Source organism: Panulirus ornatus, chromosome 31, assembly GCF_036320965.1.
Source record: "Panulirus ornatus isolate Po-2019 chromosome 31, ASM3632096v1, whole genome shotgun sequence".
In the NCBI taxonomy this organism is placed as follows: Eukaryota; Metazoa; Arthropoda; class Malacostraca; order Decapoda; family Palinuridae; genus Panulirus; species Panulirus ornatus.
In genome coordinates this window covers 6,489,727-6,503,528 of record NC_092254.1, presented here as the reverse complement: position 1 = coordinate 6,503,528, position 13,802 = coordinate 6,489,727, and the positions used below count along the sequence as shown (strand labels likewise).

At 42.4% G+C, this 13,802-nt stretch overlaps 1 long non-coding RNA gene across 1 annotated transcript in view; it reads right to left on the bottom strand.

Annotated features, from left to right (window-relative positions):
- The window catches only part of LOC139758869 (uncharacterized), a 44,290-nt gene extending 31,247 nt beyond the window's left edge, over positions 1-13,043 (bottom strand). Inside the window, exon 1 of the long non-coding RNA XR_011714958.1 lies at positions 12,932-13,043. This is a non-coding gene — a long non-coding RNA (uncharacterized lncRNA). The remainder of the gene's footprint in view (positions 1-12,931) is intronic.
- Between the last annotated feature and the right edge of the window lie 759 nt (positions 13,044-13,802).

Below are 13,802 nucleotides of genomic sequence, written 5' to 3'. Positions count from 1 at the left end.
GACTTGGCTAATTCTGTGGGTATTACCCGGCGCCCCGTTATCAACGGATCTACTGCCACAAGTCCCTGCATAATGTGTGTGAGTGTGTGAGCGAGGCTACCACCACCCGAGCTACCGCTGCCTTGTCACGTACAACTCGCTTTCTCTCTAACCTATTTTCTCATGCCAAAGGCAGCTAGGCTTCTAGTCTCGTCAGCCTGGCTACTGTACGTGTCTCAGCCTTGGTACAGACAGCTATCTGAGCGTCAGCTAACATTTAAATGTGCAAGCCGCTGGTAAAATAGTCTGTCTTCCTCTTCAAGGTTTTCACGGTATAGTGGAAGGAGGGAGGGTAAGTTTCGTGGTTACGTTAGGCTATGTTAATTTAGGTGAATATGTTAGGGCAGGTGGGTACGTTAGGCGATCCATTCAGCTCAGGTTAGTTAGTCTGGCTTGATCAATTGCTTAAATCAAAATAGGTCAGGCAAGGTTAGGTTTCATCTTGGCTTAGTATTAGGCTATGTATAAGACGGTGAAAAAAAAAATATTTCATACACAAAGACGATGAGCTCTGGGTGACAACGTCTCACGATGTTAAAAGAAGCCTTCCGGAATTGTCTTACTGCTGACGGCCTGGAAACGTGTCTCTGGCAAGAGAGTGGAAGCTTCCTGGATTTTCACCCCATGCATGAAATGCCAGGAAATTAGGTGGCAACATTTCCAGACATATATATATATAATTTTTTTTTTTTACCTTTCTTTTTCTCTGTCAACGTTGCTGCTTGCAGTGTTAGTTATAGTGCATGTTTCTTAGATTGACAAATGGGTTTAAAGAATTACGTCTATCTAACCATATACCTGTCCTAAAGGAAGTCCTTTTACTCTCAATCTCAAATTGTAGCTTGATAAATATGCATAAGGAATGGTATCTATCTTTACATCCATCTATCTATTTATGTATACATGTATTAATCTATCCACTTATTGTATCTATTTTTCTACCTCTGTCCCACCATCTATGACACTGTTTCTAACCATCTTTCAATATCAACATGTCTCTGTCTTTCTCACTCATACACATTATATATTTTTCTCACACACATACATCATATATTTCAATCATTGTCTAACTACCCATCCACCTGTCTACCTATCTACATATCCCAACGTCTACCCATCTTGCTCCTGGCCTCCTTGGCGCCGCCCCCGGCATTATTAATTGGGCAGTGTTATAAGAGCGTCTTTAGTAGTGTGGGGGTCGTCAGCCGGGGGAGCCGGCCGGCCGAAGTTTATCCTGCCTCAGCCTGAATATTCCTCGCTTCATTATTCACCATTAGTTCTGCTCCAGCGCACAGCCTTCCTCTAGGGGCCGCCTCCGTCCCCACCAGCACCTCACAGCCTCCCTGGGGTTCGTCCACCATCACACAGCCCTCTTTTAAGGGTCTTCCCCACCCCACCTACAACCAAACAGCCCCAGGGGACCTCCCCACCCAACCTACATCAAAACAGCCTCAGGAGACCTTCCCACCCCACCTACTACCAAACAGCCTCAGGGGACCTTCCCCCTCGTAACACACAGCCTCAAGGAGAGGGCCTCCTCCCCCAACACCATACAACTCAGGGATGTCTCTTTCACAGCCACACAGCCTTAAGGGACCTCCTTCACCATCACACAGCCTCAGGGGATCTCTTCCACCACCACAGAGCCTGTGGAGTCCTCTTCAACAACAACTTGACACTTAACACACACACACACACACACACACACACACACATATATATATATATATATATATATATATATATATATATATATATATATATATATATATATATATATATACATACATACATTACTTCTTTTTGCTGGAACAGAAATCAAAGGTATGGAGAAGCTAAGAAAGGATGTGGGAGCGCGAAGCTGGGGTTGAGGTCACAAGAGGTTAAAGGTCAAGCAAGGTCAGAACAACCAGGTCTTGGGTAAACACCTGCAGGGCTCAGGTCGGCTGGGTGCATGGTGGATACTGTGGCAGGTTGGATGGTGAAATCTACTGGATGGTGGGTGGAGAGTGGTCTGTTGAAAGGTAAGAGAATGGTGAAATAAAAAAAAAGGATAACAAGGGGATAGTGAAGACCATGAAAGTGTTAAGTGGATTGTGACGTCTGTTGGATAGAGAGGACGGTGAAGTCTGCTGGACGGTGGATGGACGATGTTATCTTGGATGGTGTGGATAGTGACATATGTTTGATGGCGGAGGTATAGTGAAGCCAGCTGGGTTGGTGAATGGACAGTGAAGTTTGCTGGATGGTGAGTGGATAGTGACGTCTGTTTGATGGTGAGGGTAAAGTGAAGTCTGCCTGATGGTGAATGAACAGTGAAGTCTGTTGGATGGCGAGAGGAGAGTGGCGTCTGGATGTCACAAGCCGATGCACACTCCGTGGACACTGAACACAATACTTCGGAAGAAAACAAAAATAAGACTAAATGTCTCCAGTAAACACCATAGCCGCTCTGTAAGATCTCTTCTCCTTTATTTGAAAATATATTTGCTCCGCGGCGCGACGCCCAACCGCTGTGACGACGGTCAAGACAAAGCCAAGTTAGGTCTCGTCCTGGATCTAGAGAGGTCAGAGGGGCAGCTTATCTCTAACGGCGAGACAAAGACTTCGGTGGAGATCATAAGGTCAGCTTATCTGGAACGGTGAGACAAAAGTTTCCAGACCTTCAGAAGTCACACTCGTCCGTCGCCTTCATTAAAAGTGACGAAAAAAAAAAAAAAAAGGGACGAAAGTTTACATTTTTTTTTATCCTCCCTCGAGCCTAAAGTTCAAAGTTCGCTACATTATTTCCAGCTGATGATACGCTCAGAGAGCTGAAAAAAAAGAATGAAGAAAAAAAAAAAAAGTTCTTGAGGAAACAGCGTGGAATGATGAATTATTTCCGACCACGAAACTCTCTCTGACCCGAGGAATGTCTGTGACGAAAGATGTAATCTATGACCCAAGCCAGACGCAAACACTAAATGAATGGTCTCTGGGCCAAGTGCAGTGTATAAGTGAGAGGGACCATTCCACGTATAAATTAAAACTTCTATCTAAAAAACAAGTAATCATTATGCAACGCAAGAAGCAGTAAGTAAATCATAAACATATCATGCAATAAGTAGATACAGAACCACAAACAGTATGTAAAGCTACAAGCAGACAGTGAACCACTGCGTGTCGTAGAAGGCGACTAAAAGGGTAGGGAGCGGGGGGCTGGAGGTACATACAAATACGTACGTGCACCCGAGTCCACATCACTTACTGATATTTTTCTATCCTTACACCATGTTTATGCCAAATCAACCATGCTTTATATATATATATATATATATATATATATATATATATATATATATATATATATATATATATATATATATATATATATATACACTTTGCTTTCAACACTATGCATGATGATGTGTTTGACTCTGACATTTAACCTACCACAAAAGCCTCAGACGTCTTCTCTGCTTAAGAATGCTCAGATAATGCCTTACTGACAAACACCCAACAACTGTTTCATCAACCACAGTCCATTCCTTTAAGCTGCGCGTCGGCTGCAACCCACCTTTAAGTTATAAACCATAAGACTCCTGGCATTTTTTGGGGGGTGCCATCGCCTCTCCAGTACCACGAGAGGGCTTCTGCCACCCTACACTTCAAGGTAAGCAGCCCCCCCCCCCCCCCCCCCCCCCCACTGCTCCCCCTTATGAAAACATCGTCTCAATACCCGTCCTGGGAGTAGCTTAGCTGGGCCTGGAACACCAGCTTTAAACCTCTGCACAGACCTCGTGAAGTCTCGCAGTTGATGTTAATCTCATGTCCAGGTTAATTAAATTATGTCCTGTCACTGTAACATCAACGCCAAGGAAGGATTTCCTACAGTGGAACTAATTAATTTTATCTCGAATATCGGGATTATATATATATATATATATATATATATATATATATATATATATATATATATATATATATATATATATATATGTATATATATATCCCTGAGGATAGGGGAGAAAGAATACTTCCCACGTATTCCCTGCGTGTCACAGAAGGCGACTAAAAAGGGAGGGAGCGGGGAGCTGGAAATCCTCCCCTGCTTTTTTTTTTATTTTATTTTCCAAAAGAAGGAACAGAGAAGGGGGCCAGGTGAGGATATTCCCTCAGAGGCCCAGTCCTCTGTTCTTAACGCTACCTTGCTAACGCACGCGAGAAATGGCGAATAGTTTGAAAAAAAAAAGTATATATATATATATATATATATATATATATATATATATATATATATATATATAAAATTTGAATAATTTATCAAGAAGGCTCACAAACCTATCAACACGGCACATGATCTATGAGAGCGGCCTAGGATATATCAGAAAGGCGGCCCATGTGTCAAAGTTGAGTCTTCCCCGACACTGCTGGAAAAAGGACAAAAGAAAATATAGCAGAACTGAAGGTAATAATTTACGTCAACACTCCTGTCACTCGCCAGGCTTGGGGGAAGCGTCGCTGTCCCCCAGATCCAACCACCAAACCAGAACATTGCACATACTCGCAGCAAACCTGAGCACAGGAGGTCATGGACATATGACAGACATAGGTACATGATGTCGTTCGTGTGTGATAGACTCAAGTGCATGGGGTCATGCACGTGTGACTGACGAGATAACGGGAGGGGGTTGTCTCACAGGACATTCGCGATGTCACTTCAGACCTACAAGTGTGTTCTGAAGGTGACATTAAGGAAAGCAAATACGACCAGGTTCCCCTAGGTTAGTGGGTGGCTTTCCTGATGCTCCGTTACCAATCCAGACAGACCCGCTTCTCTCTCTCTCTCTCTCCTGCACCATTCCTTTCTGTCTCTCTCATGGACCGTTTCTCTCTCCTGGGTACCATTTAATGTTGACATGGGGCACCTGGGACAGGCTCTATCTCTCTGGCGGCGGTCTTATACATCACCCACCCACACACGAGTGTAAAACTCCTTCCCTGCACAGTACAATTAGACAATTACAGAGAGATAAATGCACACACAGCAGAAATTCATACATACAAGTCAATATGAGACTTGGATCTGAACTTGGGTGGTGTCTTCCTCCGGCCCTCTACCCTCACCACAGGATCGGCCAACAGCAAACGCTACGTAAGGGCTCGCTAGCCCTAATGCTTACTCTCCTCCCAGTGGCCATTATGAGGCTGTTATGTACAAGCGAAACCCACGAACAGGTTGTCATATGCACAAGGGGAGCTACGAGGAAGTTGTCATGAACAAGGAGAGCCATGAAGGAAGAGGTTGTCATGCACAAGAGAAGCCATAAACAGGTCGTCATGCACAAGGAGAGCCATGAAGAAAAAGGTTACCATGCACATGGGGGAGCTATGAAGAAAGAGGCTGCCAGGGAGCCATGAAGAGGTTGCCTTGAGCAAGGGCAGACACACCGGTCTCCACAGGCACCTGTGCTCCACAGAAGAGGGGGGAAGGAAAAAATGTGGCCAAAAAGTTTTGGCTCGTGACAACGCACGAGGGTAAGTCCACACACAGCTACACTCCACCCGAGAGCCAAAACACTTGAAGTTTAAACTTTGCCTCACTAAAGTGCAAAAGTTCCCAGAAAAATTCCCCCCCCCCCCCGCCCCAGCGTGCATATTTCCCCTCCCCGACCAGCACATGTGAGGAGGGTTCCCCGCGTGAGACTGGCATGACTTGCTGAGCTGTTAATACTGCTTCCTATCTTCTATCCTCCCCTCCCCCCAACCCAATTTTCTTTCTGAGTTCGTCCTGTGTGGACAAGTACATTCCTTTCATAACAACACAGCCTCCGGGGCATGACGAAAGGTACATAAACGCTTCCTTTTTTTTTCGTCAGAAGCTGTGCTTACATAATGAATAGATACAATATTTACTACGGGTACAGAGGATCAGGGGAGATGCGCTATGAAGACTTGTTTGCTGGGAAATGCTCGGCTTGTTTACCGTGCGCGTAATTATCTAGAGCCGTCTGTCACAGATCTCCGGTATCTTGCCCACCGCATACCTGTGTGTGTGTGTGTGTGTGTGTGTGTGTGACGAAGCTATTCCCTCCCGACAGGAAATAAAACCAAGAATTTTTTTCTCGCCAGAAGTCACTTTGATGACGACGTGAAACATGAGCGGGAGACATGAATATTTGATGAGGTCAGACGTTACATCGGATTAGGTGGGGGTAACGTGAGGATGCACACACACACACACAAGCACCTCCCGTTTTCTCTAACCTTCTGAGAGTAAATAGAACAGTCTTCTCTGACGAGCTCAAGATTTTCGAGAATAGACGAGTTTAAAAATTCATCTTTTCCTGCTCTGGTCTGTGAGCGCAATGTGGAGGGCATCTTATGACTTCAGAGCTGCAGGAAGAAAGGTTTCTAACATTTACCGATAGTTACTAGTGAAGGCAATGGACTGGTGAGAGACCACTCCTTAGTTACTAGTGAAGTGGGCTGGTAAGACCACCCCTTAGTGAAGTGGGCTAGTGAGACTAATCCTTAGATACTAGAGAAGGAAGTGGACCAGTGAAAGACCACTCTTCCATCACCCTTGTTTCCATTTAGCCCTCAGCAATTGCTATATCCTCCCCCACAACATTTACATAACTACCTCCACTGACATCCACCCTCTCTCATTAGACTTGAAACTGACTGTTGTACTTTAGCCAGGATGAACGAAGACTTGACTGATTATTATGTCAAGTGTTGTCGCTGTCCATCCTGGGTAACCCGTCGTCACTGACACTGTTCTCCCTTTAAGAAAAACATCACAGCCTAGTCTCCACCTGGCACTGTCACTTCCTGGGTAAAGATGAAGGCTCCTGAGGCACACAATGCTAGGCTTTACCAATGTATCGTCAGCACATGGTTCGTTGTACTAACCGACGGTAACACACTTTCCATCTCAACATCCATACGTGTAAGTGTGTGTTGTGTTGTGTGTCACTTCTCATGTAAAGAGGTACAAGAGCTGTAGCCTCATCGTGGACCATTAGCTCTCCTGTTATATATATATATATATATATATATATATATATATATATATATATATATATATATATATATATATTTTAAACTATTCGCTATTTCCCGCGTTAGCGAGGTAGCGTTAAGAACAGAGGACTGGGCCTTTTTTGGAATATCCTCACCTGGCCCCCTCTGTTCCTTCTTTTGAAAAAAAAAAAAAAAAAAAGGGGGGGAGGATTTCCAGCCCCCCGCTCCCTCCCCCTTTTAGTCGCCTTCTACGACACGCAGGGAATACGTGGGAAGTATTCTTAATCCCCTATCCCCAGAGATAATATATATATATATATATATATATATATATATATATATATATATATATATATATATATATATAATATGATTCTGGTGTTCAATCTCCAGTATATAATGTCTCTGTCAAGCATGGAAATCCCTGTGCAATCTTCGCCACATAGGCTTTCACTTGCGCAATTCCTTCATGTCAGTAATAATATCCCTCTCGCAACCCATAATACCTAACTCCGTCATTCCATCTCACTCTCACTCTCCCCTTTCCTTGTAAAACAGAGTTGAAAATAATACAATCGAGCAAGCCGACTCGGATCCTTCACCTACATCCTGCTTCTGCCAAGGACAACGTATGATTCGGAACCACATCCCACTAGTGCCTAGTACAACGGAACCATTTTAAACCAACCAAGAAATGCAACAGCAACTGTGTGTGTGTGTAGCTAACCTGAGAGTAAATAGCTGTTTCTACGGAGCGGGTAACAACCATATTTAAATCTAAATGTCTTAGGAAATCGTTTTCCTTCGTATGGCAACCCAACCAAGCTGAAGTTCGGTCACCAAATAGCGATTATTCAGCTAGTAAACAGAAGATACCAAATGAAACACACGTGTCTCGAAACACCTTGCGCATCCCTTCCAAATCAAGTCCTTTACACCAACTGAAAATGCTGCGAGCATGACGGCGTTCACTGCTTAAAAAGTAAAGAAATTGCAGGTAGGGTAAGGTTAGGACTGTACGTTCGTAAGTCTGTCGTTTTCTGCGGCGAAGCAAGGCAGGGGAAGTGGGCGGAGCCTGTGTGCCGGGAGCGCTGGTTATGAGCAGGATGAAACAAGTTTGCTCAAAGACTTACCTCAGGCCATTTAAGGCAGCTGGATTGACAAGACTTTACCAAGCTCCTTTCCCAGAGCTGACTGACAGTTAATGCTACCCACGAAAGATTAATCCACTGAGATGGGTATGGATAGATAAGCAAGAAAATAAAGACGACAGACACTTTACACACCAAATATATATATATATATATATATATATATATATATATATATATATATATATAGAGAGAGAGAGAGAGAGAGAGAGAGAGAGAGAGAGAGAGAGATAGTGTTACCGGATTCCGCCGATGAGGTTCTACATAGGATGAAAAGTTGCCTTATGCATCCAACTACAAAATCATACAAACAAAATTTTGGACCCTTGAACTGTGAGTCTCTGGACGGCCGCCACGTTAGTCTACCCCGAAGGCCTCTTCCGCTAGGAATTCCCTGCAGCTCCTCCTAGGCATAGTTCACTCTTTCAGAAAGATGGTTCAACCCTTGAGCAAGATAGTTCAACCCTTAAGCACGATGGTACGAGTGGGGAGCATGATGGCTGTGCTCAAGGATTGAAAAATTGTCGGTCTTATGAAACCCCGCCTCCCCTCCCCTCCTCCCTTAGGAGCTACACCATTGCCGTTAACCTGTCGAAGTTGAGGCTTTGTCGTGTCCTAATATGAAAATCAGATAACTTTCCATCTTTATCACACAGCCATCAAATAACAATTATATATATATATATATATATATATATATATATATATATATATATATATATATGAAGTGTATATGAACGCGCACCTTCATAGAACATACAAATCTCCAACAGCCAGGATCGTACCAGAGACCCCTAATCAACAAGCAGGAGCGCTTCCGCTAGGCTATGATCGCCCCTAATATATATAATACGACCGACCTTTAAGATTCTACCTTTCATGTCCTTCACATTCAACATCCAGTATACATAATGTACATTCTTTCAAAGTATATAGCAACCACTGGATCTGTATTCCTCTCATACCCGTATATGCAACATTTCCTCTGAGGTTCTGTAAAATTTCTACACCCATTCAACTTGAAAAATGCACCAACCCTGGTAAAGGAATTCAAACTTATGGCGGGAAAATGGCGAGGGCGTGTGTGTGCGTGTATGAATGCGAGAGGCTGCCCATCATAAGGCTGTTAGTTTGGGCAAGACAAAGTAGAACGTCGACCAGTACGACCAGTCTAGTGACTGGGAAAAAGACTTGGGTCTCGTTAGCACCACTTCCCCGAGGACGAGAGAGTGCAAGTCCATAACTACACTTATCCCCGGAACCAAAACACTTGCGCTTTAAAGCCCCCCCCCCCCCCCCCGCTAAGTGGAAAACTTCCTTAAAAGCACATTTGTTATTTTCCCTGACTGTAACGCAGTTTCCCTTGCCCTTGCGGCCCTGGAGACGAGGCGGGGTGAGATGGCGACAGAGACGCCCACTAGGTAATTCATTCTCCCTCCATTTCCTTCTTCCAACGTTTCTTTTATTTTCAGATTTTGCACATTTTTACATACCTTTTGTCAGTGACACAGATCCAGGAATAAGGCTCTATGCACATGTTACTTAAGGGACTAAAGAGATTAAGTGATCATATAGAATTTAATTACATATCTAAGTATACTAAAAATTCTATAGTATAATGTTTGTTTACTTATAATGGGTGAGACTTTACAATTTATCACGTATTTGCAACAAACAATAATGTTAACCTTTACCGTTAAATGTACAACTGTTTGTTCTTCATAGCCGTATTCGTAAATTTTGCATAACGGAATAGCATACGAAAAATATACCAAATTCGCCTTGGTAGTTCAACATGTCCGCGGGAAGATTTATATTTAATGAGGTCAGAGGTGAGGGCTAATCAGACAAGCGCGCGACACGCCAAAAATTTAGATATAGAGAAAAAAATTGGATTGGAAATACAGAGGCAAGATGTTCAAATGTATAAAAGAAAAGGGTCAGGTTACAAAAGTATATTTAGTCCATAATTATATTTTGGCCGTGTTCACCGTCCACCACTCGCCCCAAAAATACCTGTCTATCCCTTACAACAGTCTCTAGTCACCACCAATATCTATCCTTACCAGTCTCCAGTCACCATCATTGCCGATGTTCATCATCGTCTCCAAATATCATCACCATCTATCCTTTACCATCGTCTCCAGCCACCACCACGGTGTATCCCTACCCTCGTCTCCAACCCCTACCACAGTGTCTATTTCCTATCACAGTCTCCAACGCCTGCAGCAGTGTTTCTCCCCTACCATTGATCCCATCCAAGCTTCATCATCACTATTCGAACCCCACCAGTCGGCAATAGCGACCAGTTTCCAACCCCCCACCCCCCTTAACGTTGTTTTCACGCCATTACAACCACCGACCCCAGTGTTGCCACTGCGAGGAACAAGTGTTTTCCCACAGAGGGTTAAGGAAGATAATCCTAACACCAAGACTGACTCTGGTGGCGTCGTAATGTATTCGGAACTGTTTAGCATTGAGCAGCAGCGCCGCTGGAGGCGTGAGGTAGCGGAAGGAAAGAGCAACAAGAATCCTGTAAGACGGGGTTAGATGAAACTTTTTATCTTTGAGATGCATAGTTTAATTTGTTAGCAATGTAGAATTTTGCCCTTAGTAGCCCCTTAAACATGTCTATACGACCCATGAACATACGTGTACATCCCATGAGCATTGAGTAATACAGCCCTTGAGTAACACGGTACAACCCTTAAGCATGGAGCGACCAGTGTGTATGACTGCTTGAATGCTGACCTGAATTTTAAGTGGGTCAAGATGAATGAAGGTTAGGTCAACATAACCGAGGGTCAACCTGTCGCGTTCAGTGTTAACATGTCTATTCTTATTCATTAAATTACCCGCAGCGATATGATCATGTCTCATTTTCCTCATTCTGGGGATACTACTTACAGATCTTTTAAAGATTTCATGTGTCACTGTATTGGATCTATTTGGCTTATTCATATATGTGAAGGATTTGCGAGAGTCGCCCCGCTATCAGGGGCTCCACACGTGAAACAGAACTACATATAGATAAATGAAGGGTAAACACACACACTGGCATTTGGTGAGTAGTGGGTGTCCATCAAGTCATTATCTAAATTACGTGGAAGTAGGATCTGAGCCAGGCTGGCAAGGTCATCTGTTAACAGTTTCAGGCATGACTGCAGAAGGGGAGAGGTGAAATGAAAGGAGAGGGGTAGAGAGCAATGGGGACGAGGAAGAATTAGGAGATTAAGAGTGGTAGCATAAGGGGAATGGAATAAAAAAAAAAAGATGGATGAGGGGTAGATTCATTGTAGCAAGGTAGAAAATTAACTATAATTAGGATAATGGAATAAAGGTAAGATGGGAGGACGACTAGTTTTATGGATGTTTAAAAGGAACAGAATATGTAAGAAAGATAGGACAAGGTCTATAGCCTAAGAAATATGGAAGGAGATTTAATGTAGGTGCCGTAGCATAATGTGAGCAAAGTTACCCTTCAGTGAACTTTGTATTTTTTTTTTCTCTTGAATTCTTCACGTTCAAGCGGCTGAATGCATACCTTCCTGTCATAATGTTGATGAACTTATCTTCAATATGACAGTTAATACTTCGCTTGTAAAACTTTTGTTTCTATTTGATATACATGCCAATATCATCGAGAAAAAAAGTGTGTGCGTGTGTGTGTGTGTACGCACGCGTGCTTACATACCCGAGCGGTTTACATGTATGAATTTTTCAATATCTGTCGGAAATGTAGCTTATTCTAAAGACATAAAAGAAAATCAGAAAGAAAAATCTTCACAAAACTTAGCTATAATGTAACCTTTCCTTTTTACCTATCTACATGATAACCGTCAGCATAAATTTGATTTCCACGTAGTAGATTTATCCACTAACACAATCTAGGATTTTGTATACTGAAGTCCTGCGAGACATTTTCTGTCCTTTACACATCCTAGATGTAAATGTATTTCGTTAAACAACTTTTCGCTTTCGCGGCTAATTGGTACAATGGGGCTAATTGGTACAATAAAGTTCGGTTTAGGGGCACCACAAAAATCACATGAGGATTTCCATAAAAAAATACATTAAGAAACTCATTACATTTAATGTCATTGAGACCAGGGAAGCATATTGTTACATTATTATTCCATATGAAAGTGATATAAGGACTATGAGCAGGCAAAACGTGGTAAAATGAAATATTGGTCCAAATCACTTTAAGTATAAGGAATTCATTGGTTTATTTGCATTTCTTCGAAAACCGTTCATTTCTGTGGTGCCCCTAAAGTTGAACTCTACCATGCAGAAATTTCTATAATCCTTTACTCATCAGCAGCGAATGTCATAGAAATTAACTGAAATTTATCATGACTAGCAGATTCATCAACTAGGGCTTATCAATTTCCAGCTAACTGAAGCATAATGTGATTAGCGCAACAATAATGATCGGGATGTTTCTGACGAGTAAAAGAATGAATATTGGTGCTACAAAATGTCTACTTCATTGTATAAAGAGACGGAAAAATTTGAACCTTCTCGACAGGAAAACAGAATGAAGAACGACTACAATGATATTCAGATGCAGATTCTCAAAACTTTAGGACGAAAACTTTCTCACAGGAACCACAGCTCAGCCTGGGGTGGGTACGGAAGGGCCCCTCACAACGTCAAATGGAACAATTAGCAACGCCCGGGGTACATATATTGAAATACGATATGCACTATAAAATACAGGAAACTTTTACCTGCAGTATACTCCTCCATGACGCAACGGTAGGAAACTTCCAGTCTTTGCAGTTATCCGGTTGCTCAACAAGCGCGTCAGTTTGCGGCTTGGCGGGAGATTCCAACAGTTGAGCGACAAAAAATAATATTGGACTCTATTTCTAGATGTAAAATTCATCGCTAGCATGCTTGTAAGTAAAAAATCTCCTACTTCATAATTTTTGATTATTCAAAATAACAGTTACTACCATAGAAATTAATATATCAGCGATACTAGTGCAAAACGTAACAGGTGCATTTTCTTTAGAAGCCTTCCATCATACCGATCGTGTATCTAACAGAAACAAAAATGGCGGTTCCGATGATATCGCTTCTACGTTAGCTTAATTTTGTGGTAATATTTAGTGATGTGCTGTTCCCAATGCTGAGTTCATTATCGCTACTTGATCAAAGGCAAAGAGCACAGTAGGAAGCTATTGGAATTTGCCTTTTTGAATATTAACGCGTCCATGCAAGTATATTTGTTTTTTGTAGCAATTTGTTAATATATTCGTAACCAGATTTAAACGTTAACTGGAATGTGTGTGGTGTACGAAACGCAACAAATAACCTTTAGATTGTTATTCTGTTTAGTTATATACTGATCAAGCACCATTTCAACGAGGATGAAAATTCTCCACTACCGTTAATGAAATCATCCTACTTGATAATATTTCAAGATATAGGCTGTTTTCATAACAAATCAAAGCCACCATCACTCGAATGTAGATTTTTATTCGGAGTCGAGAAGTGCGAGGGCATGATGACGACTTGGGATAAATGTATCATGTAAGCTCCAGAGAGTTTCTCGTCAGCAGAGATACAGTGGGATATAAATGATGCAAGTAACTG